At 42.7% G+C, this 17014-nt stretch overlaps 1 long non-coding RNA gene across 1 annotated transcript; it reads right to left on the bottom strand.

Moving 5' to 3' along the window:
• Window positions 1–7201: 7201 nt before the first annotated feature.
• Window positions 7202–15503, bottom strand: LOC137446840 (uncharacterized). The gene is made up of 3 exons (XR_010988738.1): window positions 15289–15503; window positions 14779–14967; window positions 7202–7626 (listed from the first exon to the last, which is right to left on the bottom strand). It is a non-coding gene; the product is annotated as an uncharacterized lncRNA (long non-coding RNA).
• Between the last annotated feature and the right edge of the window lie 1511 nt (window positions 15504–17014).

Raw genomic sequence — 17014 nt, 5'->3', positions numbered from 1 at the left:
ATAGAATCAATAAGGTTGGAAAAGACCTCAAGGATCATCAAGTCCAACCTGTCACCCAAGACTTCATGACTACTAAACCATGGCACCAAGTGCCACATCCAATCCCCTCTTGAACACCTTCAGGGACGGTGACTCCACCACCTCCCTGGGCAGCACATTCCAATGGCTAACAACTCTCTCTGTGAAGAACTTTCTCCTCATATCTGACAAAAGCACAGTTTAGAGCTGAAGGCAACACAGCTCCCACTCTCAGAAATGCTTGGCTTTCTGAAATGCCATTAAGGAACAAAAAGTTTGCAGCTTCTCCCCTGCACATCTTTGCTTCCATCACAATGAGGGAGTCTCAGGTGATGGAGTGACTCCATGACAGCTCAGGGTGAGTGTCTGTGCCAAGATGTCTCTCTGTGCAACACTTTCCTGAGCCTGAACATCCCACAGGATCACACTATCATAGAAAGTTTTAGACTGAAAAGGTCTTTCAAGTTCAAGTTCCCTGCAGTCAGCAGGGACATCTCCAACTAAAGCAGGTGGCATAGATCCCCAAACAACCTGACCTGGAATAGTTCCAAGGATGGGGCATCTCTGGGCAACCTGGGCCAGCATCTCATCACCCTCAGTGTAAAAAAACTCTCCCTTCTATCTAGTCTAAATCTCACTCTCCTAGTTTAACACCATCACCCCTTGTCCTGCCACAACAGGCACTGCTTTAAAAGACTGTCCCTGTCTGCTCCTAGGACAAAAAAGAGTAGGGTTCAAGCTCCTGTGAGTCAGACCAAGTCTGCCTTTATGGGAAAAACCAGTACAGTGGCAGAAGGAGTGAAATCCAGAGTGGGATAAATGCCTGGTAGCAGAAGATATCCTCTTAGGGAGCAGCCGAGAGACAGCAACAAGCAAAGGAGAGATGCTGCTGGAATGCCTCTCTTTAAGCTGTTGTTTTGGCTTTCTCATGAGACCACAAGTCTGTTCATGCTAGGCACAGACCTCGCTCTCTCCCTGGCTATTTCCAGGAATCAGCCATCAACAGTTGACAATTAGAAGCAACAGGAGAGCTGTGGCTGGCCAGTCTCAGTTGGTCTGAGGTTCTTGGTTTGTTGGGTTTTTTTTTTGCAAGAGGAACAGCAGTTGACCTTTGGCTTTTCTGTGTCACTCATTGCCATGGCACTGAATAGAGGTATTTTAAGATGACCATATCTCTTTCCACCAACAGTTACAACACATCCCCTAGAAATCTCCCTGTTGGGTGGAAAAGTAATGTGCCAACCAGTTGTCACTTCCACTTGTGTAGATGCTCTCTAGTCATCCCCTCAAGAGGTCTGCTAGGTCAGGCTTGAATTTGGGAAAGCAACTGAATTTTAACTGCCTGAATTTGTTTTGGGGGGCCCCCAGAAACTCCTGCTGAAGCTCAGAGTGAAACCCTATGCCAGCCTCAAAGAAGTGAGAATTTTCTGTGACTCTGTCCTGTGGTTTCAGCTGCTTTTGCAATTACGTTTGTGTCCTAGTTTCGCTCTGAATTTCAGCTGATGCCATGCTCAGATCAGATAAAGCAGAACCTTAAAATGAAACTGAACCCCACGTGAGCCTCTCCTCTGAACTAACTTGCTTGTATTTGTTATCCTCTTCCCCACCTCATTTCCAGTCAAGTAAAACACTTCTCTAGTCACTGCCCTTTCCTTCCTAGCCCAAGAGAAAGAATCCTCCCAGGACATTTGGAGGTGGCTGGTAGGTCTTTCCCTTCAAAAGCACAGTAATCTGTGGCTTACCTTTCAGCCCTCATACATTTCTGAACATATGAAAACAAGGAGCTCTGTTCTCCAGGAATGAGCATGGGCTGCCAGCCTCTTTGCAGTCTTAGAATACTGGGCTCAGTCTCCACCAAAAAGCCACCCACAGATGACGTCCGTGCATTAGGACACTTGTCTGACATGGTGATGTTTTTGTGGCTAGCCTGAGGAGTACTTTCCTGCTTTATTATTAGTCCAGAGCATGAAAAAGCAAGGAAGATAAACAAGCACTGAAAAGAAGAAGAGTGGTCAAATGGATAATCAAGGGCTTTGCATCTCTCCAGGACTCTGAAGTCAAGAAGCTAATTTTAGTCAAAAACTTAGAAACCAGAGGTCACAGAAAAGAGCCTGCTCATGTGTGCTGGAGTTTTGTAGATGCATTTGTGGACTTTTGTTTTTGCAGTCAAACGTGTTGCCTCCATCTGTGTCAACAAGGAGCAGAGAAAGTTAATCTTACAGGAAAAATACAGTGCAGGGAAAGAGACAAGCTGGGTTTGGCTGCACAGCAAAGAAACTTGGTGGGATTAAGGGGTTCAGCTCCCTCATGTCCTCATTTCCCAATCCAGATGAAGAAAAAGAATGAATGCCCAATGAAAGGGGGAAAGACCTTTGGAGGACCATACCAGCCAAGCCAACAACGTGGCCTGTGAGAACTCAATTTGATTTTAATGCAGTGGGAAGTGTGCCTGGGACTCTAAATAACGCTTTGTGTTGCATAGAATGTTACACAGAGGCCCAGTTAGGGTCCTGAGTTAGGATGCCTGAAGGGAATACTCAGCAGGAGTCCCACTCAAACCACTAAACAAATCAATAAATGAACTTCAGGTATTTATAAGGGGTTTGTTATCATTATTTAGGTACACAAAAAACCAAACCAACATCAGTCTTCAGCTACATTTCCTTTGTGCAACCAGTGATTTGTATGCTACAAATACAGATATTTCTCATCAGTCTTAACCTGTCCTTCCTTGCCCTGCTCAATCTTCTCCAGTATGTCATTCTTTCCCCTATGAACTTGACAGAGGCTTATTCATGTGCAGTTTCAGGTGCACCTTACCTGCCAGGTAAGATATTAACTTCGTTCATTTTGCTAAAAAGGCTCAGACTAAAATAGCATTTGCCTAAAGCATGTCATGTAATAATAAAAAGCTTGGCTTAAACTGGGTTGGAATCAGAAGTGTTGCACAATGACTTAATGTGCTTTTTTAATTAAAAAAAAAGATCAGATTATCAGATCCTGGGAAACCAGGAACTATCTCAGGATCTGCCCAGGCTGCAGAGAAAAGTTGCTCCATTGTAAGTATTTCATGGTGGGCAGCCTGGTCAGGATACCTGTTAGATGGCACTGAAGATCCTTTCTGGCCTGTATTTCACTTAAGTGGATACTGAGTTTGAAGGAGATGTTGAGGAGTTCTGCTTCAGCCTCTGCTCTTATCCAGGAGCTGCAGGTAGCTGCGGCATGCACCTTGCCCAGGGCTACTGGATGTGCTCTGGGCTCCCTTCATCAAGTTTGGCCAACTGGGTTAAAAGGAAAATATCACATTAAAACAAATCTGTAACTGCACACAGGACATATTAACAATGGACAAACAGAACATGTATGTAGTGAGTAAGGTATGACTGAAAAACCCTTATAAGCTTTTACACACAATTGGCATTGGTTCAGACAGTTGGCATTGGTTCAGTCTGTGCATTTGCAGTCAAGCTGTGGCAGGGGAGGTTTAGGTTGGATGTTAGGAAGAAGTTCTTCATAGTAAGAGAGATTGGCTATTGGAATGTGCTGCCCAGGGAGGTGGTGGAGTCACCATCATTGGAGGTGTTTAGGAAGAGACTGGATGGGGCACTTGGTGCCATGGTTGGACTCGATGATCTCAAAGGTCTCTTCCAACCTGGTTAATTCTATTCTATTCTATTCTATTCTATTCTATTCTATTCTATTCTATTCTATTCTATTCTATTCTATTCTATTCTATTCTATTCTATTCTATTCTATTCCATTCCATTCCATTCCATTCCATTCCATTCCATTCATAGAATCACAGAATCATAGAATCAACATGGTTGGAAGACACCTCCAAGATCATCCAGTCCAACCTATCACCCAGCCCTATCCAATCAACTAGATCATGGCACTAAGTGCCTTATCCAGTCTTTTCTTGAAGATCTAGAGATGGCAACTCCACCACCTCCCTGGGCAGCCCATTCCAGTGGCAAATCACTCTCCCTGTGAAGAACTTCTTCCTAATATCCAGCCTGAACCTCCCCTGGCACAAATTGAGACTGTGTCCACTCGTTCTGTTGCTGGTTGCCTGGGAGAACAGACTGACCCCCACTTGACTAGGTACCAGACATCATCCACAGAATGTGAAGGACCTGGAAAACCTGAGGGAATTTCCATTTCTCAGCTGTGAGGGGGAGCTTCTATATGGTTTTAAATTTTAGGGGTTTTTGGAGTTATCAGATAATAAGAGATGCACAAAGCTCTCCCCGTGACTCTCCCCTTCACACATGCAGACAGGCACCACCCAAAATCAGATCCACACTGGGTAGTGTGGGTAGAACAATGGGAAGTGGTTCTTAAACCAGAAAAAATAAAATTACAGAGAAAAGGGGGAAAAAATCAAAGCACTATCACGTGCAGGGCGGTTACGTAACTGCCTCCTTCCCTCCTCCACCGTTTTTAGTAACTTGATGGGAATCCAAACCACAAAGCAGATATTTGGGATAGGGAGCCAGGGGAGGAGAGGCAGGCAGAGAGGAGGAAGGGGGTGACCTGTCCTGCCAGTGCCTGTCCTTCCCTGGTAAAAGCAAACAGCAGGGAAGCTGAGCTGCACCTCACAGAGTTAGGCAGTGTCTGGCTGCCACTGTGCAGCCCTCCCAGCCCACCACCTGTGTCACATCACATACTGAGACTCACAGCTGACAGATGTGTCTGGAAGCACTTTTCTAAGACCAGGTCTCCTGCTTTTTCCCACAGATACCTTGGTATGAGGACCTGAACAATGACTTCTCAGTGCAGGTTTAAATACCCTAAAAATGAGGCTCAAGGTAAACCTCCTCCCTTTCAAGTCTCCAGTTTTCCTACTCTCTTTCTCACGTGTTCAAATCAAAAAGCACTTCCAGTGAAAAATCAAAGGCTGCTGTTGAAAAATTGGAAGTCAAGATGAGACTAAATGCTTCCCACCACACAAATACACACCATTTGTACTGCCAGGGTACGTATGCAAGGAACCAGCCATATGCTCTACCCTTTTTATACCTCTTAGCTGTGTAAACTACTCAGAACTGGAGGGCACATGTCACTTACGCTGACATGCAAATCATTACTGCATTGTCTGCCAGGAAATCTGTGTAAACCAAGGCTGAGTTCAGGTTCACTCTATTGACATTTTCACCAACAAGTACATTGAAAGGTTACACTGTTGACATACCAGATGTTATGCAAACTGCTTTTCAAACCATGGTTTCCATACATCTCTATAAATAAATAAATTAGACGCTTACAAATGGTGTGTGAATCAATATATGGTAAAACACCCATTTATATACACACAGCAAAGACTACTGTGTGTAAACCCCATATTTCACACAATGTCAAAGCCTCCTTTTTCACCCAGTACTTTTCATTTTCCTGAATATAGCTGTCATCTATGTAAATGTTTTCCCTTCAGACCAACTGTTCTTCATAGTAAGAACATTCCACAGCAACCTGGGTGCCTGGCTTAGTACATGGTGCTATCAATGGGAGTTAAGCACTCAAGTGAGAGTTAGGCTACAACACATCCTTAAGAATTTGAGTCTATGTATCTAAAAGAGAAGATTTGCATGTGCTAACTTTAGGCACATTTGAGTGTTTAATATGGATTTGCTCCAGTTGAGATTTAGCCCTGGGTATTTTGACCTCCTCCTCCTGCATTTTTTCACCCTTGACTCATCTGTAGTAACAAAAATAAGGAAAACACTATTTGCCCAATGAGATACTTATCTGAGACCAATTCTCCTTTCATGGTGATACCAATCAGGACTGGCCTTGCAATTATAGTCCCTGTGAAGCACATGTGGTCCAGGATGTAAACACAAGGGTTATCAATGTGATTTTTAAATGGTATTGCACTCCTTTGGTCTCAGGATTAAAACAAAGCGGGGCTGACACCAGATTTGCTCACCAAGGTCTTCAGGTAACCTGAGGCTCCATCACTGAAGGAAAGAAAATGGTGTTTTGTCCTTGTCCATCAAGGTCTCCCACTGTGATCATTATTTCTCTGGAGTTCCCTGCAGAGCCAGTAATTTCTGGCCATGCCCAGTTTCCAATGTATGAATTTATTCTGCTGTAAACCAGGGCAACCCAGATTAATTTCCAAAATCTCCAGTTGCAGAGAAAGGAGATTTCTTGGAATGATGGTGATGCCTTCTGCCAGTTGCCTCATCTCCTAATCAAAGAAATGTCATAACAAATCAGTACCTTATATACATTCATCATACAGATGCAGAATGGTTTCAATACATTCTAAAAGGCTCCTCCTAGCTGGAAGAAGCCTTGATCAATTCAGACCTTTCTCAACCAGCTGTGACACAGGACTGTGTCTTTCCCACTTTATAATTCTTTGCTGAGTGCTCATACTGAAATTGTTTCATAACCACATGAATTTGGAGTTTTCATTTCACCCTTGGAAGAAATGTAGAGCCTGGCAGGGTGACAAGGATAACAGTGTGTAAAAGCACAATTAACTTATGCTCCCACCCCATTTTTTTACATTGCTAAGGAAGCTCTGAAATTTCAGAGTGATTGTTTTCACTTCGGAGCCAGCAGCAGACGATCCCTTCACTTCATCAGCAATGCCTCACAAAGGCAGTGTGCTTGATCACCAGTGTGAGCTCCTGCACTAGCACTGGAGCAGAGGAGTCACAGCACCATGTCTTCCCCCAGCAACATGCTCCTCAGTGAGAGAAGCAGCAATTAAAAAGGTCAAGCTGAGTTGCATGCAGCACTAACAGAGTTAGGCACCATAAACCCTATATTGTGTTTTTTTTTTTACCTGGTACAACCAACTCTTCATCTCAAAATGTGAATGTCTTCATACATAAACAAGTAACGCCTTTGAGACTAAAGATCAAACCAAGCTTTTAAATATGATCAGGTGAGGATGTGTCGAAAAGATGCTGAAGTGGTGTTTGCCAATTATTTAGAGATCCTGAATTTTCAGCTCATCTTGGTAAAAGGAAAACCAAAAGTGGTTTCAGACGCTCTGAGGTAAGATGCCAGCATTGCAAGTGTTTATGAACTTTCATGTCTACCTGCTTTCCAAAGAGCTGGAGGGAGCAGAGTTAACTGCAAGTGTATTCAGAGTATTGCCCCTTCTGCCTGACTACCATTTGCCCTGTGGCTGAAACAGCGGGAGGGTGATTGAATCAAGAAACATTTAATTACTCTGAGGACGCTGAATGGGCAAGGCTGAGTTTCTGTGTGCTAACCTGGAAGCTGTATCAAACCACTGCCTTGAACTTAGTTCCCCGATGTCTTCAGTTTACTGCCACTTGCTTCCCTGAACTCTTAAAGCAACACCAAGTACAGTATCTCACTTTCATTTCATCTTCCTCATGAGAGTAGATGCAAAACTCTGTGTTCATCTTCCAATGTATCCAAGCAACTGTCTGTTTCCTTTTCACCACCCTTTTACTGACCTTTTTTTGGCAGCTACATGTAGATATCTCGCTAGAAACTGGTACCAGCACAGATCAAGAGGTGTTCAGATTTAATCACCCTGGGTCCTCAATAATCTTGCAGAGTTCATATGTCTTAAATTCTTTTCAGGTTTGTTTAAGATATCCATCAGGCTTGCCACTTCTAAAGGAAAATAGTTTAAAAACCAGTATCAAGGAGACTGTCACTTCAGAGCCACCATCACTTGGATCATAGATGGCACTAGGCACCAGCCAGGTATCATATTTCCAGCAGCATTCAACAGCATTACATATGCTTTTCCTTTACCACCAACACCATAAAGACATTCTGCCAGACACAATCATCTGTATCCAGCCTGGCAGTTTATAAGCTATCCTAAGCACATGGGCTGAAGAGCCTGGCTGTTCAAAAGAGGAACAGCCAGCTGCAGCAGTGGATAAAATTGCATCTAAAAGCAGAACAAAACAACACCATGCCAAGCCTTAGCTCGTTTCTCTTTCACAAGCCTTTCCCCACATTTGTGCAGGGTTTTAAAACTCTTGTTTAAATATATATATAAATAAAAAGTACCGTGCCTCTCCTGATAGTTGTGAGAGCTGCAAATTAAAAGCAACACATGCTCATGTTCAGAGGAAAGCAAAGGACACCGGACAGGTTTTACACTGTGAGGCTTTGCTCTGTGGACTCTGATTTTTCTTTCAATCTTGATTGTTCATTTTTAATGGAGATCTAATGAAACACCCTCAAGCTTCGCAGTGGTTTGCATCTACCCTTAGCAAGCCAAACAATAGCATGTTTTGTTTTGTAAATAGCATTCGAGATAAGAGAGGGTAAGATCATGCCCTGGTTTTACAAGGCTGTAAGAGGCACTTAGGGGCCATACAGTCCCCTCTTTGGCTGCCTAAAGCCTGCTCTGGGCACTAAATAACGTGAAAGGCTTATAACAGCTGGTGACTAATATATTCCTTTTGTACAAATGTTTTACATTTGTCACTGTAACCACTGCAGAAAGACAGCTCTGCTCTCCTGAAGGCTGCATCTTGCCCAGATTTTTTTTTGTTTACTCCAAGCTGCACCGTTCCAAGCCCCATTTGCCAAATACTATCACATCATGAAGAGCCTCTGCAATCCTACGGTAAGTATAAGTTAAAAGATCACAGGCACAAGGTCTTTAAGATACCAAGGTAAGATAAAACATCTTAAGCAGGGAAAAAGGGGTGGGAAAGGTGCTGAAAAAGCTCTTTCCTCAAATTTGCTGGAACCATGCTTTCCAAGAGAAAATCTCCTTGATCTGGGAAAAAGAAAATCACTCCACAATTTTGTGTGAAGAGACAAAAATCCCCAGTGCATTTGGGCTCCAAGATGCACTACATATGTACCACAGCTCCTTAAGTTCTCTCATGTGAAAGTCACAGCTGAGGCCTGTCAGCTATCGACTTTCTGCCTTCCAGACACACACGTCCACTCTGACCATATTTCATGGCTCCAGCAGTTAGCAGAGGAATTGCACACGAGTATCACGTGCACCAGACACGTCTTGCTGTTGATTCAGTGACACTGCCCTCTTATTAAAGGAAAAATTGTGCATTCTCAGATCTCCCAGGGCACCTGTGGGTGATCCTAGGCAAATGGCAAATTATTTCACTGATCACTTCTCCAGATGAGAAGTACAAGCTGTTGCAGACCTGGACCCAACCCTAAGTTCCTGGAGAAGTACCAGCAGCCTCCTTGTTCTAAAGAAATGTTAACTGATCATCTTCCACTCCTTGTGGGCATTTAGTTATTTTTTACTGGCCTATTTCTGAGTAAAAGTACAAGTATTAACCCTGCTCCCAGCACTTTAACTATCTTTCTCCATTTGCAAGGATGATCAACAGATCAATAGATATTCTGCAAGTGGAAGGGACTTTGCTTTCTTTCTTTGGGAATGGATGGGCAGATCACTTTTTCTGTTGTATGCAAAACGTGCAGCTCACTGCAGAGAGCATCTGAGACGGTAAAAATCCACAGCTCAGCAATCTGACCAACACTGCCTGACACAAAACAAGGTGCACTGTGCTATGCTATGTGGAGCGTGGACTCCCTATTGAATTACAGACTGTCAGCCTTTCAGTAGTATGGACAGTTTTATATGACAAACTCTTAGAAAGTCTAAAACTACCTGAAAGGTGGTTGTAACTACCTGAAAGGTGGTTGTAGCCAGGAAGGGGTTGGCCTCTTCTCCCAGGCAACCAGCACCAGAACAAGGGGACACAGTCTCAAGCTGCACCAGGGGAGGTTTAGACTCGAGGTGAGGAGGAAATTCTTCACCGAGCGAGTCATTCGTCATTGGAATGGGCTGCCCAGGGAGGTGGTTGAGTCATCGTCCCTGGAGGCGTCCAAGAGGAGATTGGACGTGGCACTTGGTGCCATGGTCTAGTCATGGGGTCTGTGTTGATAGGTTGGACTCGATGATCCTCGAGGTCCTTTCCAACCTAAGTTATACTGTGATACTGTGATACTGTAAAAGTCCAAGAAGCAGAGATGCTGACACCTTTCTTCTACATGTATAAGTCATGAGTCACCATCTCTGGAGGTGTTGAAGGAAACATGTAGACATGGAACTTTGGGACATGGTTTAGTGGCCATGGTACTGTTGAGTTGGTGGTTGGACTGGATGATCTTAGGAGTCTTTTCCAGCTCTTTCCTATAACTACATTAGGACCAAACAATACTGTAACCATAGCCTTGAGCAAACATGTGCTGTCATCTTGGATGATAGGTTGGACTCGATGATCTGAAAGGTCTTTTCCAACCTAGTTAATTCTATTCTATTCTATTCTATTCTATTCTATTCTATTCTATTCTATTCTATTCTATTCTATTCTATTCTAGCCATCCCATCCGATCCTATCCCATCCCATCCCATCCCATCCCATCCCATCCCATCCCATCCTATCCTATCCTATCCTATCCTATCCTATCCTATCCTATCCTATCCTATCCTATCCTATCCTATCCTATCCTATCCTATCCTTATCTTAAAAGAGGAAGAAGAGACAAGACTGATGCCTAGAGCTGATAATAGAGTTATAGCAAAGACTTTGCCAAAAAATCTCATCTCTGATCAACCAAAATAGTCACCAGCTCTGTGCTAGCAGCTTAAAACAACCATCTCAAACAATGAAAACAGTTGAAAAACATTTAAATGGTTAGTGTTCAAATTCTCCTAGGGAAATATCTGTACTTTTCATTAATAATGTTAAACTTATTTCAAATTTTGTGTATTTGGCTGTTGTTGGTTTGGTTTTGTTTTGTTTTGTTTTGTTTTAATTATTATTATTACTTTATTTAAAACCTAAAGAAAATTAACAACAAAAAAAAAAAAACAGTTAAATGAAATGACCTGAGCAGGAAGGCTGACAGCTTTTCAGTTCACACACGTTTTAGAGAGAGATTGTTTTCAATAAGCTCAAAAGTTCTTTACAAATATTTGTGTTGCGTGTTTTCAGGATTGTCAGAAAACAAAAATAGTCCATTATTCACATAGCTTTGCCAGTAAGTTCCATGACTGGGAAGGACACAGACTCATGCAGCCTCCAACAGCTGTGTTCCATCTAATTCTCCTAGTTCAGCTTTGGTTTCCTATTGGTTTGGCAACCCTGAAGGTCCAGAATAGCTTGTGGACAATATTAGGCACAAGAACACAGGTAGGATTTAGGCTGCCTGAAAACAGCCTCGAATTCATGGGCATTTTCCATCTCCTGCTGGTCTTCCAGGAATGGTGCCATGCTAGCCTACCTCTTTCTCGTCTTCCTCTAGGATTATGTCCAAACAGCACACTTCGGCTCTGCAAATAGCATTAAAATGTACAGATGTATCTCAGTGGTGCCAAGGAATAAGGTAGGACTGGCATCAGGTGAAGGGAAAGAGAAGTACACCAAGGAAAAAGAAACCAAGGATTGCTCTGTCATCTAAATTCTCAGAAAGCCAGTGATGGAATGGGGTGCTCTGGTGACAGGAGGAGAGATGATTTATAGTAAACTCATAGGAAACCTAAATGTTCTCTGCCATGTTGGGGATGACTAAGTACCACAGAGATAGCACCAGGAGGAAACTTGGCTGGATGGGTGTGGTCACTTCTTCCCTGGAATACACCAGAAACTGGAAGAGGAACTAGCCTTGGCTCTGCAAAGTATTCTCATAAACGTTTTCTAGTGCTGCATTTCAAATTTCAGCTCAGCTGCAGAGCTTTCTTTTGTGACTGCCATTCAGTGTCTATTTTCTTCTTCGTTTGGCCCAATTTGTGAGCTCCTTTGGAATAATGAGTGGTGTGACAATGGATGCCGGGTCACAGTCTGCCCAAGGAGTCTAATATCTAAATGCAGGACAAAAGAGAGTCTGAGACAAATAAACAAGAAATAAAAGAGATCTACGTGACAACTACGATAAGCAATAGTCTCATCAGCACATCATGTTCCCTGGCATTGCCAGCTCCTTTTGCAGGCATCATGGCAGGGGGAAAAAAAAATTATTCTCTTGGCCCAAAAATAACCTATATTTTGAATGTTTTTGTTATAAATTTGGTTTGATCAGTCACATCATCTCTGGAATGAGAATAAACATAGGCCACATTAACATACAAATAACACGTTGTATATTATTCACTAGCTGGTTTTCCCAAACAGTTTGATAGTCCACACACACACATATTTAATTGTATGCTTTAAATGAGCTGGCATTCATGCTGTGCCTTAGCCCCATTATGAAAGCAGCTTTTATAAGCCAAGACTTTACTACTTGTGGTAGAGATGATCTTGCAACCTGTTCTGCCTTGTAAGGTTACAAGAATCAGGTCTGGTTTGTACCTACTGCATTTGCTTCCTAGCAAAGAAATCAAAGAAATCCCAAAAGAACTGTAAATGACACCATCAAAAAAATGATTTCTAAGAAGGTCATCCAGTTCAAACTAAACTGGGTGGAAATGCTCCAAATGACATCAGTAGAGATGAGTCCTACGTGCAGCACGGTGGGTTGTTATAAGATGAATGTGCTGGCATATCTTATTCACATGGCAGAACTGTACTTTTTAAATTCTTTGAGACATTCATATGCAAAGTCCAGTTAAACTGAAGGCTCTGTATCTGTCTGAGTCACTCAATGTGACTTGGTTTCTGTTCCCATGCACAGGAAGGGCTGATAGACAGGCCACAGAGGAAGGAGTCAGTTTAATCTATTCACCGCCCTTCTCTTCCAAGTCAAGAATGGAATTGCAGAGGAGGAAATGAGGCGAGCCTCAGCTCAGTTTTTTGGCAAGAACGTCTTCAACTGTGTGGGGCAGGAGATGGGACGGCAAAAAAGGCCTCCTGAGGATAAATGGCCACCAGCAAATTGCTGGCCTCCCTCAAACTGGAGGAAACAGGGAAGAGCATGATTCCAGGGGATACCAACTTTTCTGCTCCAATGAGCTAAAGAACAATGCAGTTTAGGTGCTACCTACTGGGCTGGGCAATAGCTGTGGGCAGAAGTTAGTGCATGAAATGCAAAGATATCTGAAGTCTTAAAACTTAGGTCTGCAGACAGGTATAGAGCTGTAAAGCTTCACCTGGAATTATAGTGTGTGAGAAGCTAGTTTGAAAAAGCCTAGGCTGTGGCTCACACCCATGATGGAGCCTCTCTAGCACCATCTCCATTATGAGGGATTTTTGTTTCAATCTTCAGAACCTGGTGCTCAGGGCATTAGGCCATTTTTCTCTAGGTAACTTGTTCAAATCAGGCTCTGAGGAAGAGTAAAATAATATGTTTATCATCTAACACCAAGAGTTTGGTGGCTGAAGTAAGCTGCCTGTTGCATTGAATCAGCTTTCATTCAGACAGACTTGAATAACCTATGCAGCTGGCAGTGATAAGAGACTTAACAGTGCCAGAAGTGCTGTACCACCAGCATGGCTCAAAACAGTCTAGAAAAGGATTGTCTGACCACTGCTTCCCTAGGGACCTCCAGGGAAATGAGATGTAGCTCATGAGCTTCTCAATCAGCAGAAATTGGAACAAAAACAAATAAAACAGTTGGTGGTCTCAACTGTGTTTCTTGTGGGCAGTCACCCATGTTGCAAAAGCTTTCCTTGTGATGGGCACTAATTGCTCTCCTTTGCTAGAGGTCTTAGTCAAGAAGTTGGAAGTGAAATTACAACAGGGAGTAAAGGTCACAATGGCAAAAGTATTTAGGTATTTAGTATTTATGAGCCTGAACTTCCACCTAAACCAATGGAAATGTTGGTTCCCATGTAGGAATCGGGATCTGGGACTCAGCTCATCCACGTTTAATCACTACAGTGATTGCCAAAGTGCTGCTGCTTCAGATTTTTCTCCAAAGAAGGAAGAAAGGCATTTCCAGAAGTTAGATCAGAGCTTTTATGGGACATTCAGCTCCCCTGAAGGTGCATCAATGAGAAAGAAAGATCAGCATAACTCCCAGGGGTAAATTCTCAGACAACTGCACAATCTGAGATGTCTTGGATCTGTGTATCTAAGCCACTCAGTGGACCAGCCCTGATCATAGAATCTTTCTCACCTGTCACACCAAGGCCCATGTCTATCTAAGAACAGATCTTAGATATTATCTCATTACAGAGACACTCTCAGATCCCCAATTTAAAGGAGTTCCTGTTAGCCAGAAACTTGCCTTGGCATGGGGTCCTCAGCAAGAATGAGCCTCAGAGCTGTTGCTAGGTCAGAAATGGAGATCCTGAATTTTGAACCTGAGATCCTGATGTTTTGACTCAAGCAAGTGTTGATGTTTTGAATCAAGTGAGTTATCTTAGGCATTGGTAGGTAGCAGGCTGAAAGAGGTGCACCATCTGCCACCATGTTAATGGAGAAGCATGCAAAGCAGTGTGAAAAAGCAGTTCTGAAACTGCACATGCTGGAAGAAACCAGATGAAAGAGATAGGCAGTGATTCTCAAAGACAAATGGTAGTTCTCTAATTCAGAAAGCAGGTCACCAAGTGCTTCCCACCAACATTTGTGGTTATGCAAACCTTATAGGCACAGTTTCTAATACAGCTTAAATATCTTTGTTGTTAGTAAGTTCAGGTCAAATAGGAAACTCTTTCAGGTAAATTTGTTAGGTTTTAAGTAGATTTATACTCTGAGGCACACATCTGTCTAACAATAGATTGGAATTATTCATCTAGTTGCAGACATAGCCTCAAATCCTGAATTTTAAGGAGTTCCTGGTAACCAGAAACTGAGTTCCTAGTAACCAGAAACTTGCTCCCTGATGAGGAGGCTGGCAGAAGGCTGTCACGAAAGACATGGTGAAGTGGTACCTACCTGATTGGAAGAAATTGGTGTTTGGTGTGTGATGGATCAGCCATTTCAGTTAGTTGTCATTGCAGCTTATCCCATCATAAGCATAATCCAAGGTCTTACTCTTCTGTGTGTTTCCTGCAGGAATACTCTAAGTGGCAAACTGACAAATGGGCTATGTCCTGCACAATGTCAGAGGACACACTCTGAAGGCTACAAAGAAATAGAGAACAGAATCGAATGAAGTATAAAACTACACAAGACAAAAATGGAAATATGAAGGTTTATTGAAATCAAATTAATACTTCTAAGAAAGTATCTGGGGTTAGTGGGAATTACTTTCTTATGTGGTATTTCAATCCTCAAAAATACCAAATGTTTAAAAAGCCACCATTTCAAAACACATGCTGGTGGTTCAGTGGAAAATGTTGATATTTTTCACTTGAACACCTTGAACATTTCCACTTGGACATTGACTCTTGGAGAATATTTCATTCTGCAAAAGCTTTCAAAGTCTTACCCAGTTCTACTTACTTCTCTCAGAAGAACAGTAGAAGTGGAGAGGCAACATTCTTAGCAGAGCAAATGGGGTTTAGGATGACAGGACCAACTTGCTGCTGAGTGGGAAGGCAAGTTTGTGTAATAACTGCTCTGATCTGAAAGGCAATGTCCAACCCCGGCTCCTTCTTAACATCAGCTTGGAGTGAGTGTCAGATCCCAATGTAAACTTTCCCATCTGTGTTATTCTATTAACTGAAAGGGAAAGGGATTAGCATGTGTACTTGTCACATCTTTTGACCTGTTGCATACTGAGCCCAAAGGTAATGTTAAAGCAAACAGCATACTTCTCCTTCTGCCAGGATAAGCAGGGCACGGGGGTGGCGATTCGTTAGAAGCAAAGAAAGCCAGACCACGTAAAACAAAGTATGTACCCTGTGCAAAAATAAATCTTGAAAGCTGAAGATTTCCAAAGGGTATACCTTAAACAGGGCAAGGAAGAGAGAGAGAGAAAAAACATTTGAGAGGAAAGTTCCCCTCCCTGCCAAGCACCAGATGGAGGGCCTTCCCACGGAAATAGCTGCAGAAGACAGATCGCTGACAGAAACCACTGCCAAGCGAAGGAGGTCCCACTCACTGTGCTGGTAAAAGCTTAGTGGACAAGAACATAAATACTCTGATTGAAACCTGTGCTGCAGATAGGGGGGTTGGAGTGTGGCACAACATTCTTTAATGTGACAGAGCGTGGCTCATAACCCCAAAAGGAGTGCACGTTTTTGAAGGCCGATCTGTCTTGGGGGTTCATTCCTTCTCTTCATGTAGATTCTGTATTTTCCCCTCACTGTAAGCTTGTAGAGCACATGTGCATACACACACACACACACACACACAGAGACATACATAATGGCAACAATAATCTGCTTTTCCTCTCCTTTCCCCCGCATTTTATTTCCACAAGTCTTTTGCTGTGACTGGGACAAGACGAAGCGTTGGATACTGACACCAATAGAGAATACACTTGGGGACAGAGGGTTTAATGAAGCTGGGTACCAAAAATCTCTTTCTTATATATATTTTTTTTTTGTTTTCAAATGTTTCAGTTAACTTGGCACTAAATTATTCATAGAAAAAGAAATTTTGGGCTTTCCACTCCTCCTGTTTTTCTCCTAGGTATTTCTGGTTTCTTTGTAAAACTAGATGGGAGTGTAAGCACTTTGTCAAAGGAGAGAAATTCAGCACCTCCAGGATGATACAGTCAGTTCAGCAATGGGGGGAAATAAAAAGGCATTTAAATATATTGCTTTCACCAAGAGCCAAATGAATGGAACAGGATAACCTGAGAACAGTGTGTTCAGGAAACAAGGAAGCCAAGCAGGTACACCCAGATGTTCCCAACATTTGAATGAGAGCCCTTATATTACAGTTACATCAGGCTTCTACATCTGATGTCAACAAAGTAGACAGTTAATACAAAATATCAACCACAACTAAACCCAGATCTACTTTTGGACCATTTTTTTCCTCCTCACAGTGTTAGAAAGATATCAGCAAATTAGTCTGAGTCCAGCAGTGGACTATCAGGAGAGCTGAACACAAAAGGAGAGGCTGAGGGAGGTGGATTTGTTCAGCCTGGAGAAGAGAAAGTTTAAAGAAGAGGATCTAATTGGTGCCTTCTACTAATTGATAGATGGCTTACAAAGAGTCCAGCTCATCTCAGATATGCACAGTGAAAGCATGAGAGGCAACAGTCACTATCTGCAGC

This window comes from Melanerpes formicivorus, unplaced genomic scaffold, assembly GCF_026170545.1.
Source record: "Melanerpes formicivorus ecotype bairdi unplaced genomic scaffold, bMelFor1.0.p_v2 SCAF_19, whole genome shotgun sequence".
Taxonomy (NCBI): Eukaryota; Metazoa; Chordata; class Aves; order Piciformes; family Picidae; genus Melanerpes; species Melanerpes formicivorus.
Note: the sequence above shows the minus strand (reverse complement) of the source record. Positions and strands in the feature narration are given on the sequence as shown.